Below are 26,097 nucleotides of genomic sequence, written 5' to 3'. Positions count from 1 at the left end.
TAACACATTTCTATGGCGTGTTCCTATGTCATTCTGTATTCAGTGTTGTCTGTGTTCTGAGGCTTTCATTTTTATTAGTTTTAAAATTGTGGCAATTAGCCAACATGAGATCTGTCCTCTTAACACATTTTTAAGTGTATAATACAGTATGGTTAACTATAGGCACATTATTGTACAATAGATCTCTAGAATTTATTCATCTTACACAACTGAGATTTTGTAATAGCCTCCTCTCTGTTTTACATAAGAGTATCAACATGGAAGTAAACAATAAAAGTTTTCTATATCCATAAAATTCCCAATGGCCTGACTCCTCTCTCTGAAAGGAAACCCATAACTCAGCATTTGGCATTCCCATGAAAATAATGCCAAGAAGACACTCTCCTATTTTAACCCAGTAAGAGAAGTAAACTGGTCCTGTGTTTTGACACTCAAATAGATATTGACTCGATTGCATGACAGGTAAGGAACTCATTTTTAAATTTGCCTCTTTTTAGCATTAAAAACATATAAATTCCTTTTAGCCTTGAATAATTGAAAATGTGGGGACCTGGCTATTTGAATAGAGCAAAATGATGAATAGTGCAGGCTTCAGAGTCAGAAAGATACTGTGTAGTTTCCATACTTAACTCAATTGTGACAAAATAGATTTGTCACCTTAGGTAAATATGCATAAGCCTCAATCTCCCTGTAATTTGAGGACATAAAATTTAGGTAAGTAGGTTGTGAACAGGATCAACTGATATAATGTACATAAATCACATTACATAGTCATTACTCAATACATGGTAGCTTTCATCATCATCATCATCATCATATACATCTATTTTATTGTGTACTAGATTCTGTATAGATTCTGGGGAACAACAATGTATATGACAAGATCCCTGCTCTCAGAGCTCACAGTACAGTAGCAAAGGCATACCAGTAAAGAAAGAATAGCTTTTATCTATGAAAAGACAATACACCAATAGACTGAATGCTATGCTCTAGAGACGTAAAAAGTGTTCTGAAAATGGCAGTTTGTAAAGAAATTATCTTAAGGAGGGAAAAGGATCAAGATGTTTCCATTGGAAGAGATATCATCTATTTTAAATTCAATTATCAGAGAACATAAAGACATAGACAACACTGGAACAATGCTGTAGTTATTTTCATTTGGTGGTGAAATCAGATTCTTGGATCTGACAGTATCTTTGAGTCTCAATAGTTTCTTTTCAATTCCATAAATAGATCTAAGGGTAGCGGGAATGGGGTATATCCTCTGATCCTGAGGTTTGCTCTCCTTGTTTGTTAAATATTTTCCCCCATAAAAGCAAAGTGTAAAAGGCGGGGGTTGGGGAAAGGGTGATCCTTACCCTCTTCCATTTTTTGAACAGGATCCATAAATCTACAGGTTTTTAAAATTATTTTTTGAAGGTGCTTAAATGTCAAGAATATTATGCTATGGATTACCATTACTGCATACACATTGCATACATCAAAAACTCAAAGCAAGTAAAAAGACTTCGCCATGGCTGGTACAAGACTTTCTACAACATTTCCTACCACTGTAAGGAACCCTTCAGGTATTGAAGTTAATGAATGTGTAAATAACCTATGTTTACTTTAAACAGAAACTTCAGTTGCAGACAGTGGCCTGCATACCAACAGCAACCAAGAAAGGAAATTTCAAGTCACAACCTTTTTGGAGAGGAGTCGCTCTAAATTCTGAATTTTCTTGAACCAAGTGAGTCTCTTGATTACAGCTCTGCAATTCATGCCTAATAGCCTGCCAGAATATTTTATTGGTAATTGATAGGCTTATATAATCAGAAATCATAAGTTAAAGATGTCCTTTTGTTGGAAACAGTTTATTATAATTCTTATTCCCACTTCGTTATCAGGAACAGTCATTTATTAATTAGGAATAAGAATTAGAACTCGAAGAGGCATCAAACATTGTGGCAAGTAGACAATGTATAGATTCATACCAGGTTCCAAAATACTGCCGAACATCCTTCTCTTGAAAGGCTGCAAAAGAGTCAGTGTGGAAGATACATTTTAGGACATCAAACCTAAAAACTCAATCCTGGCAAACTAATACACACGCAAACAAAATGCGTCTTTTTATTCCTTAGCACCTCACCACCGATTTCATTATTCACTTCTCCTTCATGCAAGCTGCGCGGATTAGCTTCAAGCTCTTCCCTTAATTGCACCAGAAGTTAAGTCTGGGCGTTGGACCTACACACTCTAAATCCTTACACGAGGGTCTGTCTGTGAACAGCCTTGAGCAGCGGAGCAAGTTAGCGGGAGGGTGTCGCCAACTGTCTGCTCGCTCCAAGTGGCAGCCTTCATGGATCCATCGCCCCTAAACCCACAGCCCCTGTCACTGCCTCTGCACTGAGTCAGCTCAAACAGAATCCAAGGCAGGTTCATCCCTGAAATTCAGACTTGCGCCTGAAGTTACCGGTCCGGAGCACCTGGGAGCCGCAACGCTCACCGTGGAATGCTCTGGAACGATTTCAGAGCTGTGAGTAGCGCTGCTAGAGGTCATCCTACAAGTTTCATCTTTTGTATTAAATCTTCACTTCTGCGCTCTGCGACTCCACGTTTGGCGCTCACGAACTCGGTTCCCGGCAAAGTCAACCGCCTTCCAACTTGAGGAGGGACAGTCAAGAACTCCCTTAATTTTGAGGAGATTCTCGATGGAGATGGCGGCGGTGGGTGGCGGAGCAGCGGTGCACCCAGCGCCAGGGCAAAGGAACCTGGCGCCATCTCCAAGCTGGGCAACTTTGCGTTTTCCGCTAGCAGGTCCGAAGCCATAGATAATTCGCGAAGCCCCAGAGGGGAGAAATCCTCAGCAATCCTCTGTCCCACACTTGAAAAGGCAGAGTAGTGCTCTGCTGGAATAGAAACTGCGCGGAGCACAAATGCAAGCTTTGGTTAAAAAAAGCACAAAAAACAAAAAAACAATGGGCAAAAGTTTACTCTCTGTAAGCAATTAATTCCTGCAGCCCATTCCGGGTAAAACAAACTCCTCTTGGGAAGCTCCTTTCGTGGGAGTTGTGGATGACCCCGGGGCGCTTCTGAGAGCGAAGTCTCTCCTGCCTGGGACGCCCCAGCGGTGTAGCACCCAGTGATCCCTCCAGACCGTCGAGGGAAGAAAAAGAAGTTGGGACAGGAGCTAGTCAGAGACCCGGACAGCTACTCTTGGTGCAAAATCTTGGAAATGGCTGCTAAAGGGGTTGGGTCTCCAGACTCCTAATCCCTCCCCTTTCTCCAGCTGAGCCGTTCACCTGCTACCGTCCAGTTTACAATATAAGCGTAGAGCCTAAATTAAACCAGTTCCAAAAGCTAGGCATTACAATTCCCTAAGAAATTCATTTTCAAAACATCTAAGCGAGTTTCGGGAGCTCCTGGGGGGAAATGTTACGAAGGGAGTGGGCAGGTAAAGACGGGATGCGAGGGGATTATGTTCACGAAGCGATGTGTAGGCTCCTCTATTCGAAGGACCTCGGGGAGCCCCTCAGCTCCCTAGCGAGCTGCTGCAGCCACTTCAGTTCTCCACTACAGAAGGGGCGGAGGTGGCCCCTGGAGAGTGGCGATGGGAACAGGGCTAATCTTTAGTCTGGTGGCCTCTCGCTGGGTGTCGAGGGGGTGTAACTGGCCTCAAGAAAAGAGCTAGGGAGTCGAAATGCCAGACAGGGCAGAGAACGGAGAGGTGGCCCAACGGACTTAAGGGCGTGCGGCGAGGAACTGCCTGCCGGCAATCCGCTAACCAGTGAGGATTGATTGACTTTTCCTGTCATCAGCATCCTTGGAACCCCTACCCCTCCTCAGGTCTCCCGACTTTTCGCTCGCCAGTGGCCGGGGGCCGCGGGCGCAGGACTGGGCGTGCGTGTGTAGCTGCGCGCGCGCGGGTGTGCGCGCCTGTGTGTGTGCGCAGCCCGAGCTCTGAGCGGGGCCGCCAAGCCCCAGCCGGCTGCCCTGCGTCCCTCCTTACGGCCGCCTGCTCAAAGCCTCCTCACCTGGCGCCGCCGCCCGCCGCCCGCCCAGCCCCGCACAGGCGCTGCCTCTCCTCAAAGTTTCTCCAGCGTAGACACCTTCGCGCTGCAGCAGCCCAGGGAGACGGCGTTCCGAAGCTGTGCCTTGGAGTGGCCCTTACACCTCTCCGCCTCATCCCCACCTAATTCAGTCAGAGAGTAGAAAATTTTCCAAATTAAGGGGAGAAAAGGGGGAGGGGCATTATCGAGAGAAAGCAAGAGGAGCGGCCGCAACTGAGAATATCCTGCCTGATGCCAGAGAATTGACTGACGTGTCTGTGGGGTTAGGGAAGAAAACTGAATGGGCAACCAAGTTGGCCGAGGAGGAGCTGGGAGGCTTCTGGGTGCCGGGAAGGTGGTCCCGGTCTCCATTTCCGCTGGTACGAAGGCTTGGAGGCGCCTCTATGGTGAGGACTTTTGAACCTCGGTCCCCTCCAGATCCCTTGGAAAGGAGGAGCCTTCAGAGCTGAGGAGGGGGAAGTCCAGGAAAAGCCCCTGGACTTGTGTGCGTCGTATCCTTGGCTTGGGATTTTAAGGACACGAAGGAGAATTAACAGCGCCTCAAGGTAAGAGGCAGCAAAGCTGCTGCTTGAATTGCCAGAGATAATAACTTAAAATAGATGTTGGGGATGGGGTGGGGGTTAAGTCAAGTTAGGAGGATCTCTGCGGGCGTTTCCAGGCGATCGCACGACCCGCGCTGGCAAGTGAGGGAGTAGCCGGTGCTGCGCTGCCCAGCTGGGAGGCAGGAAGCCGGAAGAGTGTCCTGTCCTTACACTTTCTGAAACCTATTGGACATCGACTTCGGACTGGGTTCTCTGTTGAGGTTGATATACAGCGTGGATTTGGGTTTTGGGTTTTCGTTTTTTTACCAGAGAGTTTTTTTTTTTTTTTTTTTTTTTTAATTTTTATTAGCACCGCAGACCCACCCCCGATTGCCATAGAGAGCTGTGGGCACCGGTGAACGCAGCTAGGACGCGGTGGCAGGTGAGCCTGGCGCAAGTGGGCAGGTGGGCAGGTGGGGGCGGCGGCGGCACCCGGCCGGCGGACTTGGGGGCGCGCGAAGCCCACGCTGCTGCCTGGCCTGCTCCGTGCAACCGGCGTCGGAACCTGGGCGCCGCAGGTCGCCTGCGGTTCCCTTCGTCTCCGCTAGAGGCTCCCAGCGGGCGCCGCGGAGCGGGTGGGTGTGGGGGCGCCAGGAGGCGGCGGGGCGAGCGCGGAGAGCCAGCGTGCCCGCGGGGTGGCGGAGCCCGCGCGGCAGGGGCGGGGGACGTGAGCTGGAGTCCCGGCGCGCTTCCGAGGTCCGCACCGCGCCGCGGGGACGCAGGTCCGAACCCGGCTGAGCTCTGGAAAGCTGTGCCTTGAGCTGGAGCCACTTCGGGGATGAGATCCTGGCCCGCACCCTGAGGGCAGCCCGGGGAGGTAATGCCCTCTTTCTCCTCCTCTCTCCTTTCGCCGCTTGGTTCTCTGTAAATTCTCAGTCAGATACTCAGGGTGGGAGGGAGTGAAGGGTGAGAGAGCGTCTATAGGGTCTGTATCTAGAAAAGGTGCCTTTCAGCGTCGCTCCATAGTGTTCTGTTGTATGTGTATTCGAACTAATGCCCAATTTCCCCCGCCTCCCTTGAATATTTGGCTGCTTTAAGGGAAGTTTTTTGCGGAGAACGCTGGGTGGTTGGTCTGGGCCAGGCTGCTCCGAGGTGAGCTAGGGGACCTGCTGTGCCCCCTTTGAGCCGCAGTAGACTGGAGTGCAAGACTCCAGGGATGGGGTGTGGTGGAGAAAACGAGTACCACACCCTCTTCTTTTCCTCTCTTTTCCTCTTCACCTGCTGGTGAAGTCTCCCCATTCAGCATTTTGCTGATTTCTTTTCCCGAGGGATTGGCTCAGAGAACAGAGGAAAGCTGCTGAAATACTTGGAGGGAGGGAGGGAGAGAGAGAGAAGAGAAGAGAAGGATGAGAAGGAAGTCATGGTCTGAGCATCAGAAGAGGAAGGAGGGCGAAGTCAAGCTTATGTGTTTGAGGTGGGGGAGTAGTGCTGGGAAATGGCTTTGGAGTTCAGTTTATTTGATGAAGTCAGATTCATTTCACATTTCACACTTTGACATGATCCAGTTTGCCGAAGCCACCTAACAGATATCATCGGTGCTGTGTACTGCCTTGGGCTCAGTGGGCACTGAATATGTTTGATTAGTGTATCTAAGCAATAAATAAATAAATAAATGAAAGAGTGCTTATTGTGTTTGCTTGGTGTGATTACCCCCGTGTCTGTCAGCTGGTAATGTATGTATTTTTCAGCGTGCTGTGCTGTGTTTGTGCATACCATATGTAGTCATTTTACACTCAGTAATGCAATTTCAGGGTCTTCGAAAGGTGGCTCTTAACAAACACGAATATTTAGAATAATACTAAAGGAAGACCAAAAATTACCATGGGGTGTGGAATATTCCAGGAATACTGAATAGAAGCTGAGATCCATCATTGGTGAAAATATTGGGCCACATACTGAAAGGGCAAAAAATATTTTTCAGAAATTAGAAGCAGTGGTTAACATTTTAAAAGAAGGAGATGTTCTTTAGGGTTCTGACACCATCACCCAGTAGCATGCATTACTCCCAATACAGTTGGAGTGTGAGGAAGAAAAAAAAATGCACTTCCTGTTCAAAACCAGTAAAATGTTTTGAGATCTGCCAGGTATTTCACCTTAAGAATTTAAATGGAATGGATTGCCTATTGATGGCAGAAGTGGTTTGGTTATGTAAGGCATCTATTATTTTTGATTAAGGTACATATATAAGTTAATATTTTTATATAATAAGTTTACTGTAGTGGCAATGGAAGCAGGACAATTTATTGATGTTTTTCATTCCTGAATAACACATAGCATTATCTCAGGGAAGATTTATATAAAGTTTGTCATTCATGTATTATATTGGATGGTGCTCTGTGTGGAAGGCAAGAATACATATCTTGATGAAGTCCCAAAAGGATGGTTTATGTTCTTAAAATACAGTATTTTAGAAATGTTTATGATGTGAAAAAATGATACTCATCTGAATATAGGTACAACTTATATAAACACTAATCATTTATTTGTTGAATTAAATTAACCAAGACATACATATTTAGGGCTCAAATGTATTTCTGAAAGACACCTCTAAAACCAAAGGAAGATCTGCTATTAAGACTCTGTGTATATGATGCATAAGGAAAGTTTTGTTTCTTGACATTTAATCTAATTAAACTAGTGAGGCTGGTTTGTAATCTCAAATCAGTTTTAGGACTCCATCTCTAAAGATGCTTTCCTCTCTAATAAATGTGATTTTAAAAGAGACCAAACATTAAAATGTTCCACAGCTGTCATGGACCAGAAAACCATTTGAGTCCTCTGAAACTTCATGTCAAGAATAAGAAGTGATAGGAAGTTGTCACAAATTAATTGGCTTGATACTTCAATTAAAAACTGATTATGATCTGGCTGTGGTAGTCATTATGGTTGATTTCATTTGGTCTCTAGATATTCTGTGAAAGGACTCTAGGTGGAAATGTTTTCCTGTAGTACAAGGAGAGGAGGTCACTATATGCAAAGAGGTTTGTCAGTTACTGATTCTCCAATTAGGAAGCATGTTAGATTGAAAAAAAAATCCGTTTTCTCAATTTACATAAATATTTCTCTTTGTCATAGCCCTCAACCACCCTCTCAGTACTGTATTTATAATTTTGTTGAAATATGTTACCAAGCCTCTTCCCTTTATTGTTTAGGGGCTACTTTGATGTTAATAACTTTAAAAACTATTTAAGCATAAAATACCATATTTCCTGAAAGAAAATAAATTAAATTTAAAAAGGGGTTGGGGTAAGGAAATTAAGGGAGAATATGAGGGAAAGGTTAAATTCCAGGTATCAGGCTTACCCATCTAATGGCATATACTTCTGTGATTTTTTTGTTATGCTTCTAAAGAAATCCTTCCTTCCTTCCTTCCTTCTCTCCTTCCTTCTCTCCTTCCTTCCTTCCTTCCTTCCTTCCTTCCTTCCTTCCTTCCTTCCTTCCTTTTTCTTCTTCCCTCTTTTTCCGTTAAAATATTTCCTTCAGAATTAAATCCATGCTAACTTACAGTTACTTTATAATGGTCAGTCCATAATTTACTTTTAAGTGGGTGATAGTCTTAAAATACTAAGGTTGTTGCGTTTATTTTTTAATTTTATACAAAAATTGACTAGAAGGTGGGTTTGGGTCTTTAGGGAGTTCGAGTCATCAGTTTATTATCGTCTCTTAAATTGTAAATGCATCTGTGTCTGGCTACAACTTCACTGCTTTTCGTTTCTGGAAAGTATAAAAGCATGGATAAGTATTCATTTGATATAGATGGACAGCCTAAGAACATGGTGCATTTGTGCTTTGAGTGGCTTATATTCATATGATTAATACTCTGTGAACAAATTGGCCAATGTAATCAAATATGTAATGTTCATATTCAGCAAGTAGTAGAGTCACATTTGTCAGTGTATATTGGTTCAGAAATAAGTATCATATTTTAGGAAACCTTAGTTTAATCTAAACTTAATAAAGGTTGCTTTTTAAAAAAAGTGTTATCACTCAACAGATACAGTTGCTGTATCTATTCTTAAATGTCCTCAAGAGAGAAGATCCTAGTTCTAAAAATCTCCCAAGAGAAACTAATCCAGTGCCACTGGGAGGCAGCATGAATAAATAGAAAAAGCAGTGGATCTGACACCAGAAGACTTGAATTCTACTATATTTCTCATGACTAGCAGTGTCTTCTTTGAAAAGCTGTCTTATTTTTTCTTTTTCTTTTTTTTGTTTTTGAGACGGGGTCTCGCCCTGTCGCCCAGGCTGGAGTGCAGTGGTGCAATCTCGGCTCACTGCAAGCTCCGCCTCCCGGGTTCACGCCATTCTCCTGCCTCAGCCTCTCCGAGTAGCTGGGACTACAGGCGCCCGCCACCACGCCCGGCTAGTTTTTTGTATTTTTAGTAGAGACGGGGTTTCACCGTGGTCTCGATCTCCTGACCTCGTGATCCGCCCGCCTCGGCCTCCCAAAGTGCTGGGATTACAAGCGTGAGCCACCGCGCCCGGCCAAAGCTGTCTTATTTTTTCTAAGGCTCAGTGTTGATTTCTGTACAATGGGAATGTTTAATATCTACCTACTCTATGTTTAAAAATTGATAACAGCTAGCTTTAAGCATTGGAAAAAGAAAAACAGAACTTTCAGGTGCCAAGTAAATGTAGCGCTTGATAGAAGAATAAATAAAATATATTTAAAGAATGCTTGTAAAACTTGATTTTGATATGCCTTTGATGACAGGAATATTTTCTCTGAATGAGATATTAACATGTGTCATGAAAGTCAAATTTAAATTAATATTTATATATGGGAGATGATTTTCTCAAAGTTACTATTAATAAGGCACAAATTTTGTGATGTATGGAAATCTTGTAATGCTTATTGTATGGGCCATAAAAGTTCATTTGGGCATTTGTGCTGTCCTTAAAGAGTTTTCATAACAAAGAAGAGGCAAAAGAAAAACAGTTAAAATATCATTTAATAATAAAGTCTCAGTTGGTTTTCTGATTTTTTTATTTTTTAGCAATTCTACATTTTTCTTCTTCTTGTGAGTATACTTAATATGATACAGGTAGAAACTGTCCCTTGCTTTCATTATTGTCAGGTCAGTTCCCAATTTTTATGAACACTAAAAATATTTAGCTTGTGGAATATTTTGTTCAGTGGTTTAATCTATGAAATGGAACACAAACCTAATATATTATCTTAGTTTTTTTACAGTGGAATTTGCCCAGGACCACGGATAGACAATTTGTCCTATTTTATTTTATTGGCTTTAATGCTAATAACATTAGTTATAAGTTATTTTCATTATGTGAATTAGGAAGAAAATACATGGTAGATATTAAATGACTCATGGATTTGAATAAAATTTTAAAAGCTCCATTGAAATAATTATGTGCTCTTTTTATAAAATATGAGGTTTGCTAGGATTTGACTAGAATACATTTTGTTAATTTTCTAAATGTATTCACTAGTTAATGTCAAGAATAGCCTGTCTTTACTGGCTGCAAGGGTAAGTCAAATACCATTTCCTTCCCTAGAGTTTTGGTGTTATTGTCAGTAAAAACTGTAAGGGTATTTTCTCTAACAAAACGAGTAAGGCTAAATGCAAACCTGGGAACCTAGACTAGAAAACAAATTACATTTTTTGTTGTTATAGATATAATAGAACATTATATCAAATTGCCTATAAAGGTAGAATTATTGTCTTTACAAATATCATAACTGAAGTTCAGTGTAACAGAAATATATGCAAAAATATAAGATTCCCAGCACATTCAGTTTCTAGGTAGCACCATAGAGTTTGTGAAATGGATTCTAAATTGGACGACATAAGAGGATTTTGTGTCCTCAGACAATCTCATTCTATTATAATGTAACTATGGTTAGCTGCAAGATATCTATCTAGTAGCCAGCATGAAGAGAAATAATTAGCATAAAAACTATATTGCTCCAGGTATACCAGGAGAGTCAACAACAGTGCCTTGTGATAAATGTTGATTTTGAAACGGTGAGCTTCATTTTTCAAAAGGAAAGTGCCTTTATTTTCTTAACAATTTTTGACTTGACCTTTATATACATATATACGTATATGTACAATATCATATGAACACATCTTCTTTATATATACTTTATATATATATATTCTATCTATGTATATAGAGAGCGTATGCATACATAGGGAGGGTCTCTGTATATATATATCTATATATATATATATGTACATATGTATATCTACATATATACATGCACACATACACAAACACATATAGCCTGCTGAAAGCAGTCTTTGTGAGGTGAGGATGTGACTGTCACCTGCTGGTTAAGCCTATGATTATGGATTGCGAATGTTTTTTCTTTATGCAATTTTATTTGCAGGTAATGTTAAAAGCCTAGCTTTGGTCTCGATTAGTTAAATTCACATCAATTAATATGCAAATATTTATTGTTGATAAACTAATTTTCTATTTGATATTCAGGATATAATGGTACATGAGAATTTGTTCTTGTTCTTAAGAATTCTGTGTTCTTGTTAAGCAGAAAACAAAAATCGGTGATAAGCTAACAAAAATAGAATAGAGCATCACCTCATTCAGGATATTCTTATTAAATATCTGTTGTTCCCAAGGCTATACAAAATAACAATACAAAAGTTGTGTCACCAGGCAATTCAGAATAGGGTGAAGTGTGAGTGGTCTGGAAAAGATTCATGTAGGGGGAGGAAACTGGGCTGAGAGTGAGTATAACACTGTAAAAGTAAACAATAAATATGTAAACTCTCTAGTAATTACAGCAATGCAAAATGACACAATAGTAAGATAGTCTTTGCTGATGAGTTGGGACAAAGATGAAAACATCGATAGACTCCTTGTGTTGGTAAGGGAGTGGGGAAATAAACACTCAATACATAATTGGAGTCATTGTAAACTGGTTCAGCTCATCTAACATGCAATTTAAGTAATTATTACTGGGATATATATTAAATTACAAATGCTCATAATAATTGTCTTTATAGTTCCTCTTTTAGAAGTTTGTCCTCAGAAATGCTCCCATGAATCTCCAGCAATATATTATGTACACACAGGAAGAAATAGATAACTTGAATGACTCTGTGTCTTTTAAAGAAATTGTATCTGTAGTTAAAACTTTTCCACACCAAATTAGCAAATGGATAAATAAGGTATATCCATACTATGGAAAATATTCATCAATGAAAAGGAATGAAATACTGATACATGCTACAACATGGATATACCTTTAAAACAATATGCTACTTGAAAGAAGCCAGAAACAAAAAACACCATGTGATATAATTATATGAAATGTACAGAAAAACATATCTATGGAATTTAGAAGTCAAGTGGTTTTCATCTGGCACTGGGTTGGTGAGTGACTGCGTATGAGCACAAGGAATCTTTTGGGGCAATGGAACTATTCTGTAATGGGATTGTGCTGATGGTTGTACAAATCTGTAAATTCACTAAAAATCATTTAATTGTTCACATAAAAAGAGTAAATTTCATGGTATTTGAATTATGTGGCAAATCAGCTGTTAAAAACCCAAACACAAAACAAAAAGTCTTCCTACAAAGTAAACTGAAGGCACAGATGACCTTACTAATAAAATCTTCCTAATATTTAAGGAAGAAATAATACCAGATCTATATAAACTCTTTCAGGAAACTGTAGAGGAGGGAACATTTTCCAACTATGAGACCAACATAAAAGGTATCATAAGAAAATAAAACAACAGGCCAATATCCTACAGAACATAGATGTAAACATTATTAATGAAACGTTAGCAAATATAAATAGCAATGGCAAGTAAAGATAATACATCATGAACAAGTTAGGTTCATCCTAGAAATGTAATGTTGGTTTAACATTAGAAAATCAATTGAATAGTTCACCATATTAACAGAGTAAAAAGAAAAACTGGCCAAGCATGGTGGCTCACACCTATAATCCCAGCACTTTGGGAGGCCATGGTGGGTGGATAACGAGGTCAAGAGATCGAGACCATCCTGGCAACATGGTGAAACCCTGTCTCTACTAAAAATACAAAAATTAGCTGAGTGTGGTGGTGTGCGCCTGTAGGTCCAGCTACTTGGGAAGCTAAGGCAGGAGAATCGCTTGAACCCAGGAGGTGGAGGTTGCAGTGAGCCAAGATTGTGCCACTGCATTCCAGCCTGGCGACAGAAAAAAAGAAAAAGAAAAACCATATGGTGATCTCAGGTGCAGCAAAATTATTGGAAAATACAACATTGATTCCTGATAAAAACTGTGAGCAAATTAGGAATAGAAGGCAACTTCCTCAACTTGATAAGGAACATCTGCAATAAACCTAGAGCTAATACCATACTTAATGGTGAAACACTAAGTGCTTTTTCTCTAAGCATGGAAGAAATGTAAGAATGTATGCTATCATCACTTTTACTCAACGTTTATAATGGAAATCATTTAAATAAGGTGAGAAAAAGATGCAGGCAGAGAGATTAGAAAGGAGGTGCAAAACTGTGTGAACATGATTTTATTAAATAATTGAACAAAACTCCAAATGTCCAATAGGAAAATAGATAAACAAATGTTGGAATATTCATGCACTATGTTTCTGGTTTAGTAAGACGGTAAGTGGAATGTTGTAGTTCTTTAAATACCATCATGGGAAAACCTCCAATATGTATTTTTAAGAAGGAAAATATGGTTGTAGAGCAATAGTTAGTCTATTGCTTAATTCTTCAGGTATTTACTGGGTACCTCTTTTGTGTTAAGCACTGGCGTAGGTAGGCCCTGGGTCATATATTGTCTGTGGGAAGGGGACAGATATAATCCTGCCCTTGAGAGACTTACAGACTAATGAGAAAGAATTTATAAGCAACTAAAATAAATGAAATTCATAATGAAAAATTGTGTTATGTGCATATAAGAAATGAAGTTGAATGACAGGGATTTATCCATGAGTTTGAGAGAAAGATAGATTTTCCTAAGAGGTGTCTGGTTTCTAGTGAGCATTCAGTTGAGAACTATTTTTATAATAGACTAATCCAAATCATTCATCTTTCCTATTTTATCTAATTTCGCTTCATATCTGGTAAACTGAAAGAGTACATGCTATACTTCCGTATCACACTAACTTTTCCTGTGTCATTATACTCTTTTCTCACTTTGAATAATTCCCATAATCATCATCTGCATTCTTCTAGCACCTACTATGAACAAATGCATTATTTTATGTGCATTCGCAGTTGCATAAGGCACATCTTATTACATTCATTTAGTCTTGAGTTGAAACCTGTTTCTTAATGTGTAATTTTTATTATTTTTTCATTTTTTTTGGTTACAAAAGTAAAACATTTGCATCATAAGTGTATTTAATATCATAGCAATATGTAATATACAAAGTGAAGGAACTTCCTGGGGCTCCCTTGTACCTAAGGTTTGACAAAATAGGAAGGTATGTTGCACGAGAAATGTCAGAGTGAGTAAGTGTGAAGAGTGAGACTAAATGCTGTGTGGATAATAGGCAAGAGGATTAAGTGGCCAGGGACCAGAAAACACTTCAGAAGATAGACGTCCAGTGGAATTTTTCAGTTACAACGTTGTAATCTGTGCAGTGGTACTGCTTCCTGTGATCTCCAAATCTTCAATAAAGTCACATATATGTTAGTCTTAGTAACATTAGTGTGATTGGATTCCTGGTAGTGGTTGGTGACAGAATTTATTTTTTGTCAGAGTTGGGGTAGCAGTGTGAGAGAGGGAGCTTGTGTAAATAAGAGACATGGGTCATAAAGCATGTGAATAAGACATGAGTCATAAGAACATGAGTCATGATCTCTCTTGTATGTTTTCTGTAAGTGGCCTTAACCATCTAGTTCATTTACCCATGCCTTAGATACATTCCTTGCAAAACATTCCTTCCAAGTAGTTGTGTAACAACCTTAAACACTGAAGTCTGTAGCAGATCACTTGGTCTGGCTGTACATGGTTTTAATTGATATTTTTATTTTTTTCCATAAAACCTCATTCTATCTAACTAAAGTAGATTGATGGTAGTCCATTACCCCTTCTTTCTAAAGAACTTTTGATTATAATTGGTGAAGATCATTCTAGAACATATTCATGAGTTCCTGATCTTACCTTATTTTTGTAGGTGATTAAATTAAATGGAAGCATTTACATATATATATGGTGGGTTCTGAATTCAAGATTCTTCTCACAGGTACTGCATAAACTCTCAATAAAAATTTAGTGTATCATTTCGTCTTTAATTATACTTAAAATGTGTGTGAACAAGATTGATGAAATAAATGTGAACTGAAATACATTCCACATGTTATTTATAGGTCCTTATGTAGCCTAGCAAAATACTTAGTTATGGGTGACTGCTAAAAAGAAGTGGATTTGATGTCCGTTCTGTTGGACCTGGAGCTTCTGGTCCTATTCATCAGTCCATAGGAATGCTTACTCTGGGTTTTACAGAGAGATTAGGAGATTAAAACTAAAAGTATTACTAGCTGACCCAAAAACGAAGGTTCCATGATTATGTTAAAGTAAAGCTCAAGGAAGGGTATGGGGTTTGATTCAATAGAAATAAGTGGTTTCAAATTACAACTTGAGAATATGGGTGATAATCATATGTTTTGTCTGTAATAATGGTAGAAAACCATGGGAGTTATTTGCATGTTGGGGAGGATAATTATTCATCTTTCCATTTAGCTCTCCTTGTGGAATTAGAAAGACTATAGATACATCAAGTATAAGATCACTTTATAAGAATAAAGTGTTAATGAATGTAATTATTAATTTATACTCAATTTTTAGATGTTGGAAACAGTATTTAAAAGTAAAATAATCTGGTACTTACTAATAAAACCACTCAATTTAAAAATATATCTCCATGGCTTTGCACATTGGGATTCCTGCAACTGGAATAGTCTTTTTCAGGTCACATGGGAAGACTCCTACTTATACTTAAAAAATGAGCTTAGTATCATATTCTCAATAAATCATTCCAAAAGTCCTGGAATCTCTCTACTTTTACAAGCTTCTGTTTTTATATGTATTATTTAATATATTATTATTTTTGTTCATTGGCCTATTTGTCTTTCCAAATCATATGGTCCTGGAAGACAAAAATTATATCTTATTTATTACCATTAAAAATATCTTTGGATGTAGTTCTTACTAAATATTTTTGAAATGAATTGAAATGTGATTTTTAGAACATTTAGACAGTTTTAAGTCATATCCAAAACCATAGTAATACTGTTTCCAATTGGTAAAAGAGGTAACATGCAATGACTAAAAGTTTAAGATTTGGTTTCAAATTCTAACTGCCATATTGATTTCTGGTTATTGGACCTTGAACAATCTCTTCATCTCATGATGTGTTAGTTTCCTAATATTTAAAATAGGGGTAAAAAACACATTTCTGGCCTGCATGTCTTACCTGAAGCTTACGACGATAGGATAAAGCATGGGTGTAAAATAAATTTGTGTGCTCAATACCTACACAAAGTCATTCCTGTATTAAGTATACAATTAAAAGCCACTAATAAAATAATCTTAAATGAAATAATTTACATCACTTTTCTAGTAATGAGAGGTTTGTACAGAAAAGTAAAGCCAATGAACTTGAAATCTCTTTCTTTCTATTGGATTGTCCCTGCCTTTTTATAACAGTTTCATCACATCTTAATATAACATGAGTTTGATTTTATAGGTTATAGAACAAAGATAACAATACAAATTGACCATTGTAGTTATAGATGTGGTTATAGATGGCTTAATTGATAACTTTCATATAGTTATTTAGACCTGGATTGATGATTGTTGAGCAACTCTTTGTATCTGAGTAAGCACTGATTTTTACCATCTCTTCAAATTAGAGCCAGTTCAAAGTGAGTAAATTGTATGATATGTGAATTATATCTCTATAAGGCTGTTATGAAAATTTGTGGAATTTTTGCCTAAAATATCCATGCATTCATGCTGATATAAACACATGATCAAATGAATGAATGAATTGGGAAGAATAGGCAAATCTATGCAAAACAATTTCAAATAATTTATGTAGATACTTGCCCTCAAGGAAGTTGAGTATAATTCTCCACTCTTTAAGCATGGCTGCACATAGTGACTTCCATCTAAACAGTGTGCATGGAAAGGAGGAGGAAAAAGTAATGTTACAGTGCAGAAACCAGACAAACATGACCTCAACCAAGTGACCAAGGTCAACATCAACAGTGGTGATCATAGTGATAGAACGTACCCTTGATATAGTGAGAATGATGGTTTACCTCTGTGGTCTTCCTCCCCAAAATGCATAACTTTAGTCCAATCATGAAAAAAAAATAGGCAAATCCCAACCGAGGAACATTATACAAAATATCTGATCAGTACTCCTCAAAACTGTCAAGCTCATCAAAAACAAGGAAAGTCTGAGAAACTGTCATAGCAAGAAGAGTCTAAAGATATATGACAACTAATATATGGTATCCTGTATGGGATCCTGCAATAGAAAAAGGACATTTGATAAAAACTAAGGATATCTGAATAAAGTATGGACAGTAGTTAACAGTAATGTAACTTTTGTTTGTTCATGAATTGTGACAAATGTACCATGCTTATGTAAGATGTTTATAATAGGAAAAACTGGGTGTAACGTAGATAAGAACTCTTTGTGCTATGAAATTTTTCTATATATCTTAACTTTTTTAAAAAGGTCTTTTTAAAATTAAAACATAGCCAATTTACATAAAACAAACAGTATTTTACTCATTTTTATTTTGAATATTTGATCTCTTTAAACGTGCATATCCAATTTTCTTTTTTGATACTTTCTGTATCACTGAAAAAGAAAAATTCAAAGATTAAGATTAAATAGTTACTGATTTAATGGTAGTTTCATCTGGGAGTTCTACTATTAATGTGTTCTGATACTATAAGGGGTTATCACCCTATACCTAAATCTAGTTTGTTGGAAATAAATTACGTTTTTCGTCTCTGCCCAGCGTTCCTATTTGGCCAATGTTACAGAGTCTAATCAGATTTTCTGCCATTTATTTTGCTGTGATGGAGCATTTTCCTAGGTGTTTCTGACTTAAGTCAGATTTTCACTGCCTTTTTATCTTTAATTTTGGTTTCATGTATCCGGGAAAAACTCCAGGGTAGTCTAGCCTGATTTCTAAACATTTTTCCTATTTCTGTAATAGCTTTTTATCTTAATGCTTCTGAGATTCTCTTGGTGATATGTGATAATTTCCTCTGATATTCTTAAGGTATTCTGATAGTTTTCGTTAAGCTTCACTTTGAAGCTTTTTTTTTTCTCTCAATACTTTTTTCCTGTTTACCATTCACTGAAAATTTACTCATCTAGCATTAGCTGTTTTTCATTTGTCCTTATTTCAGCCAGCTGGTCTTTCTCCACTTTGCTTTCACTATTTTTCATTCAAACCTGCTCTATGGGGCTAAATATTTTCTTGCTCATGAATAAAATGTCAGGCCTCCTATTTCATTTACTATTAGAGAATAAAATGTTCAGCAATTACGGCTAATCACATGAATAGTGACGTTTCTTTTACATACTATTCATATAAAAAGGAGGTCTTAAATTTATTTAATATGAAAGTTTTCCCAGCATTTTTCTGGCCACCTCTATTGGGAAAAGGGGAGTTGGTCAGCCTTTCCTGTGTTTCCCCCAGTTCGCCTCTATGCTTTCTGCCCTGTTCAAGGATGCTGCCTCTGGCTCTTCTAGGGTTAAGCCTCAGAAAGGTAGAAGAGGTAAAGGTGAAGTGTGACTTGACTGACTTAAATGTAACCCTGGATAAACTTCCCCTGGGTTTGGTGGATTCTTTCTTTGTCAATGATTTTTTGTTTTATCTTCAAGTGGTACAGTGGATGTGAATGCTATCAAAAGTAGGCTGTGTGCCTCTTGGACACATGGTAGGACTGAACTTCCTGGCTTTCTGTGGTTGGGTAGGGCATTTAAGCAGTTCTGATTAATGAGTTTTGAAGTTTTGAACAAAAATGAAACATGTCAGTGATAGGCTGAACTGGGATGGGAGTCTCCAGAGATCTTTCTTTTCCTTTAGACACTGCAGTCTACAACTTTAGAGGAGATGGCTATTGTTTCATCATGAAATCACTGAAACTTCAATGAGAGGAGCCAGCTTCTGCCTCCCACAGGCCTGCACAACCATTATACTTGAACAAGAAATTAATCCTTGTGGTTTTACGCCATTAAAATTAAGGGATTGTTTGTTACCACAGCCTAACGTAACCTATTGAGACAGAGAGATATCTGTACTTCTCAGAGGCCCCTACTGGGACTATTTGCCTGAATTTTCTTTGACACAGGAAATGCATTTTCTTCCAGTTACATGCATAATATTTCTCCCCCAGCCCCTGGAAATCTGGAAATTCATCCCCTATGTTGGGATTATTCCATTCACCTATGCATTGTTCTTGAACAGAATTTGAAATGTCTTTCAGCAAATTCTTTCTTCTTAGTTGCCCTCTTTAGTCTTCAGGAAACATTTACAGAATATCGCCTCTCCCAGGGAGACTGTAGCTAACAATTCACTCTGCTCAGCTAGGAATACAGTGTTTTAATTCAATGTATGTATGGCTTAAAAAATACAAGCTATGCTCTACTAATCCTCTGGAATTCTCCTACAACGGTGGTCTTAGGAGAGGACTTCTAAAATGCATATCAGACATTAACTCTTCTGTCCCCGAGCATCAGTGTATACAGATAAGCTTCTGAAGCAGTCTCCCTCAAGTTTCTTCAAAGTTTGAGTTAAGGCGATAGTTGAGGGATTATAGCAGCTCAACAATTTCCCACCCCCGCTCCCAGCCAAAAATATTTTTCTTTCTTGTTTCCAAACTTTCAGCCACTTACGCTGCAAGGGATGCTGGTTATAAAACTGGTGGTTCTTGAAAGCCTCTTTTACAAGTTCTGCATAGATGACCTAGCATTTTGATTAAAAATGTGAAGGTTCTTGTCAACTATTTGGTTTTCGCATTTTGGGTCTCAACTGAAACCAACACAGAAAATGTCTCCTTTTAACATCTTGTTCTAAGCCCATTGTTCCAGAGGAATATTAGAGCATAGTTTGTGTCCTTTAGTATTTTTTAAGACATTTATAAATTGAATTAAAAATACATTTGCCTACAACTGCAGAGTCATAGCCTCTTGGAAGGAATTACACTATGATTTATGGGAAGTCCTGGCATGTTATTATTATTTTTCTTAAAATCGATATGGTACTATGCACAAATAGTTAAATTCACTCACTACTCATTAAAGCTATTTCGTGTTCCTTCATGTGCTACTAAATGGAAATTACTGAAGATACTTAAGTAAAGTGTATTTATTCTTTCCATTTTCAGAATACCCATGTGAAAACTGTTGCTGTCAGTTACTGCACATTTATTTCAAAAGATTGCTCCGGCTTAAACAGTGAATCAATCTTTTAGACTGATTGATTACGTTATAAGTAATATGAAACACTCTTGGGTTTGTGTAGCAAAGGACCGTGAAACTTTACAAAAGCATCATACATATTATATATTAATAATCTTTGCCAGTATTCACTATAAAATTTTAAACTTAATGAAACCTTGAAAGGAGTTGCTGCATTTTGTTACCCTGAATTGAAACACTTAATTGCTTTAGTTAGCAAACACACCTCAAATAAGGGACCATTCTGGTGTATAAATGCCATTATAACTTTGGAAATATTATCTATTATTATTATAATTTTATCTCTGTCTTCTGATTCACAGTCCCTCATATAACAAGTATAATCACATTTCAACGATCTATGCCAAGTTGATTATCAGAATTAGAAATTATCATACAGAATACTTTTGAACCATCCTCTTGTCTTTGAGGATGATCTAATTAACACTTGATGAGTTTGAGCAGTACAAGATTTTGTAGGTTTTTAATGGGACATTTTAAAACTCTGGTCCAAGCTGGTCTATCCTATAACTGATAGTTATGTACAGTTGTAAGTTACTCTCTTCCAAAAGATGCTAGATATTTAAGCTATACATTTCTGAGCACCAGAAATTTCTTTGTAATGTTTGTAGAATGTGACTACTATTACATACAGATGACTTAATGTCAGAATTGGACTTTGTAAAATTCCAACACTTTGGTCTACAGCCTAAAGTTTTGAGGTTACCTATTAAAACAGCTTAAGTGAACTTAAATGGACTTGAGGCAGAAAAAAGTAAAAATCAAAAAAGAAGGTATTTATATGGCCAGTTGGAATGGAGAGTACCTCACAGATCTTGGCAGTGAGAAGAAGAGTGAGTTATCTAACCTGGGATAATAAGAAAGTGTGAGGAAGAATGCACTATAATACCAGGCAAAGACTGACATATTTTCCATTATTTCTGACATCTTTTTGAAAGTTTTCTCGGCCCCAGCCCAGAATACCAAGCATTTATTTTCTGCCATCTAGAAAATTTTTCATGTACTACTCATTAAACATCAATTACATTTATACGTTCATAGCTTTTGCATTGCTTTTTAATTAGTTAATTTGGGTTAATATTTTATCTCAAATTAGACTATAGGCTTCTTTAGATTTCTTTTGCATGTTTAAGTCTGATCACACTTAAGAGTTCTCAACCTTCACTTAACACTGGTGAAAGGTAGTCTATCAATATAATGGTGACATTTGAGAGACTCTTCCATCACACTAACCATTTTGCAAGGTGCGAAAAACAAACCATGATTTTAAATATTTTTATGTATAACATCCTTATATCTTTAAAAATCTTCAAGTTGCATATATTAAATATAGTGTTTAAATAAGATGGTGATGCTATGAACAGCTAATAATACCATTTCTTTAAAGTGTAATATCTGATGCTATTATAGACGTCTTATACATGATAAATAGAAAAGAAAGGAAGTCATCAAATTAAATCTATTCTAGCAACAAGGGGGAACAGTGGGAAATCAGGTCTTTTGTGAAAATTGGAAGTTATTTGGATAGGAAGCATATGTAAGTAAGTTCTAGACATTTTCTTGACTGCAACTAGTCACAAGATGCTCCGCAAGTCCCAGGGTCCAATTTGATAACTTAATGTCATTTCTTTGTCAGGACGATTAGCAAGAAAAGAATAAACTACAATATGTCCGAAACGTATAAAGTATCAAACATTTTCCTCCAGTCTTTCTTAGCTGAATATTTTCATCTAAACTGGAGCACATGGAAATGATTTGTGTGATTTTATTTTCTAGGTTTCTCCAAAGATGGTTGATAACTAGTACCATTCTAGATGCAGAGATAACTTACATTCACTGATGTCTTAGGGCATTAGTGCATAATTTGATTATAATTGTCTGTTGAGGTAAAGTATCTGTGGCATTAAAAATGCTGAATTAATGTTTTTATAACACAGGACTGCAAAGCAATTGATATTCTCTTGCATATCTGACATCTGTGAAAGAATCTTTGTGTATTTAGTGTCATAAAGTATGTCCAGATTAAATTTAGCTGCTTTGCTAGTAATCAAAATTCAATATTAGCAAAATGTTTTTTTTCTATTTGGTACTTCATAGATCTTTCCCTCTTGACTTTAAATTTTTCTTATTAGCTATTAAGCAATGATTAATAATTACTAATTAGTTGTGGAGAAAAGGGAAACATAATACACTGTTGGTGAGAATGTAAATTGGCACAGCCATTATGAAAACAGTATGAAAGTTTCTAAGGAAGTTAAAAATGGGAAAAATTGAAAAACAATTAGAAAATAATTTGGAAGTTTCATATAAAATTAAATATGTCCTTAATGTATGACCCAGAAATTGGATTCTCAGGCATTTATTACAGGGGCATAACACACACCCACACGCACACCCAATATTAAAGTGTTAATTACAGATTTCTTTATGATAACAAAAAATAAGGAAACAATAAAATCAATAAAATGTTCTCTATTAGGTGACTGGTTAAGCAGATTGTGGTATCCACTGCATAGAATACAACTCAGCAATAAAAAGGAACGACATATTGATCAACAATTTATATGAACCTCCAGGGAATTATGCTGAATAAAACAGCCAATCTCAAAAGTTTACATACCATATGGTTCTATTTATATTTTATTTTTGAAATGACTAAGTTATAGAAATGGAAAAAAGATTAGTGCTTGACAAAGTTTGGGGGTGGGGGTGGGTAGGGTTATAAATAGACAACACAAACATTCCTTGAAGTGTTGGAGCTGTTCTGTATCTGGGCTGTGATGGTAGATGGCAGATAGATGATTCTACTCATGATATAAAGGTGTATAGAACTAAATACACGTAAAGTCACGAATGAGTACAAGTTATACTGAGGAAATTTGAATATGATGAGTAGCTTGTTTCAATGTCAACATCCTGGTAATGATATTGTATTATTATTTTGCAAGATGTTAACATGGAGGAAATCTTCGTAAAGGGTATACAAAATTGCTTGGGAGATATTTGAGGGTGAATTTCAAAGGATAAATGTACATCCAAATCTACATTACAAAACTACTCAGGGACCTCTTGCCACCTTGTGATCAGAGCATAGTTAGTGGGGTGGAGGTAAGTGTTCGGAATATTTGACCTTTATTCTTTGGAATTTGGAGAGCATAGAGATTATTGCCTGAACTTTACTTTAAAAAGTCAAAGGCCAAAGTCTGGCTAAAGCTATCTGAGATAGCAGATCAAAGAGAGAAATCTGCATTGAAAGGAGACTGTACTTCTTACAACTGATGACGGGGAACAGGATGCCCTGGTCTGGTGTACTATAGAGAGCATCGGAAACATAGGACTGATCAGTAGCAGGATGAGAGGACCCCAGAATGAGAGTCTATATGCAGTAGAACATAGCAATAGGGGTTGGTAGCAATAGGGGACAGCCTGTGGCCTCCTGAACAGCAGTTGGCTCATCTGTTTATTTGGACAATAAACATGGGCTCCTGGAGGTGCTTCCCCAAAGGAGGTGCATGACTTGGGTGCCCCAGCCACCCTGAATCAGTAGTGCTCATTAATGAGCACCTACTCTATGTAAAAATCATGGGCTCAGTGATGTGTAAGCAAGACCTTGTTCAATCCTCATGCAGCCCTAGGAGGGATCAACCCATTTTACAGAGAAGGAAGCTGAGGCTCAGAGAGGGGAAGAGTGCCCAGATTACTGTGGTGGAGGCTGGACTTCAGAGGACAAGCCCCCTTCCATTCATTCACCACTGCTGTTACCTGACTTGGCACACTCATCTCAGACTGCAGTAATTTGAGGGGTAGCCTGGCTTTCTGGGATGGTCCCCACAAGCCTGCAATGGAATTGCCCCTTCACATGGCATCAATGGGTGCATGGGTGCATGGCCCATAGCGGTGAATGTTACAGGAGAAAGACTTCAGCAAACTGAGAGTGGTTGTGAAGAGTGGACTTCAGAGTCTCACAGAAGCTCTCCTTGAAAGAGCCAATATGTTTCTAACTTGGGAGAAACCAGAAACAACACAGTGAGTGACAGGGGAAGACTTGAAGAATGAGACAGGGAAAACAGTAAAGATGCCACTTCTCAAATCTTACCCAGTCCCCAGCCCTTTGCAGGTTTCCAAGCCTGAGACAAACATGACTAGGGGAGTAGAAGCAGCTCTAAATTAAATGTAAAAATGAAGATTTGGAATAAAAATTATACTTATTATTAATACCTCAAAGGCATACAAATCTACTCCCCTTGAAAGTCAATAAGCTAGGCAGAAAAGAAGTGAAGGAATAGAGGATGCCAGGTACCAGGAGCACACCAGGAGGATCATTAAGACTGGAGAGGATATGATACATTCAGGTTCACAATGCCTATAATGGGACTGAGTGGAGACAAATGGAGTGGGTGAGCATGGTGTACCAGATTTGAGGCCGAATGGTAAGCAGAAAGTAGGGATATAAATTAGACTCTGAAGACTCAGAGAGCCTAAAGGAAAAACCATTTCAAAGGCAGTTTCAGGTCAGATAATATTCGGTCCTAAACAAAGGCAGTGGTAATGGGGCAAAAGAGTTAGAGATACATTTTGGTGTGCTTGGATGTAAATAATGAGGGCAAGGAGGGAGTCTGTGGATTCTAGTTTTATATCCTCCTCCAATTCTCCACCTACCCCCAGAAAAGGGTGAGGTTGTTGTTAACATATATAGTGCCTTGTGAGAATTACTGAAAGATTCTGCCTCTTGACAGATGAATGGTAAAAAGTGAGCATCCCTGGGCATAAAGTTGCATAGAAGTACACCTTCCTCTAAGATACCACAATGCCTGTCAGTCCTGTAATGGGGCACTGCATAGTTTGACAAGTGGAGCAATAAGGACTGGGTTTCAGTCCCTGCTTGTCCCCACAGCCAACATCCTTTGCGAAATGAACAAACTGCAGAACCATAGGACTATGCCCTGACTGCAGCCAGAGAGATGGAGTTTCTTAAAACCTTTGACCCTGCCTGGGTTTGTATAAAAAGAGGCCTGTGAGGTACAGAGAATCAAACAAAGTAATATCAAATAAAAATATTTTACCTCTGCTTGGCCGAATTGAGATGTATTAACAATATATAGTCTCTAGTGTTCAGAGTGAAGAGACGTTTATGAAATGTTATATCACTGGCAAGTTGTTTTTTCCTAACAATTTGAGGAAATATGTTAATAATATTTCATTAGAAAAATATTTTCTTTATGTATAAGAGATTAGTTGTGTTTCTGTATTATTTCCATTACATTTTGGAGCCATCAATACTTCTGTGGAAATCAATCTCCATTTTAATACTGGAGATTATTGTGAAAAGGTAATGTGAAGAATATAAATGTAGTGTTTAGCTTTACAAAAATGCTTCTGTTTGTAGTATAATTTTAGAATAATAAAAAATGTATGTTACAAGTTATCTTCAAATTTCCTTTCATATTTATTAGCAAGTTGATAGGAGCTTTAAACCATAGAACAGGCCCTAAAACAAGGTATAAATTAACTGGATGCACATATGGTATGGGTATCTAATTCAAGTAATTAAACTGAAACCCTATAGCAGAATTCATAGTATGAATAAATTTGACAACCCTGATATAAATGCTGTCAGTGCAATTTATAACATTGATTTTGTAACTGGGAAGAGGTTGGAGAGTGCGGGTAACTGTATCATAGATAGTATATTAGTAATTAGTTTAGGTAATCTCCTACATAACAAACACCATGGAGTATTTTACATTAATGTTGCTTCTGTTTTAGTGGGAGAATAAAATTACCTGGAGGTACTTACATAATCCTGGATTTAAAGGTCAACTCAATATTAAGAAAGCTTGAAAAAAATCCACAGAAAAGAGATATGATCAGGTTCATAAGAAAAAATGTTTACAGCATAATTGTAACTCAATATAATATACTGCTAATATTTAATCTTATTCATCTTTATATCCCTGGAACCTAGCACTGTGCCTGATAATAAGTGCTTCAAAAATGTTAAAG

At 38.0% G+C, this 26,097-nt stretch overlaps 1 protein-coding gene across 3 annotated transcripts in view; it reads left to right on the top strand.

Moving 5' to 3' along the window:
- Positions 1-3,543: 3,543 nt before the first annotated feature.
- Positions 3,544-26,097, top strand: part of LINGO2 (leucine rich repeat and Ig domain containing 2) — a 1,366,613-nt gene continuing 1,344,059 nt past the window's right edge. For 2 of the 3 annotated variants that reach the window (XR_004028020.1, XM_003271935.3), the window contains exon 1: positions 3,544-4,594. The gene's annotated coding sequence lies outside the window, so the exon portion shown is untranslated. Of the gene's footprint in view, positions 4,595-4,975; positions 5,448-26,097 lie in introns of those variants that run through there. The other variant, XM_030803985.1, reaches the window with a different exon arrangement.

The sequence above is a fragment of the Nomascus leucogenys genome, chromosome 22a, assembly GCF_006542625.1.
Source record: "Nomascus leucogenys isolate Asia chromosome 22a, Asia_NLE_v1, whole genome shotgun sequence".
NCBI classification, from domain to species: domain Eukaryota; kingdom Metazoa; phylum Chordata; class Mammalia; order Primates; family Hylobatidae; genus Nomascus; species Nomascus leucogenys.
Note: the sequence above shows the minus strand (reverse complement) of the source record. Positions and strands in the feature narration are given on the sequence as shown.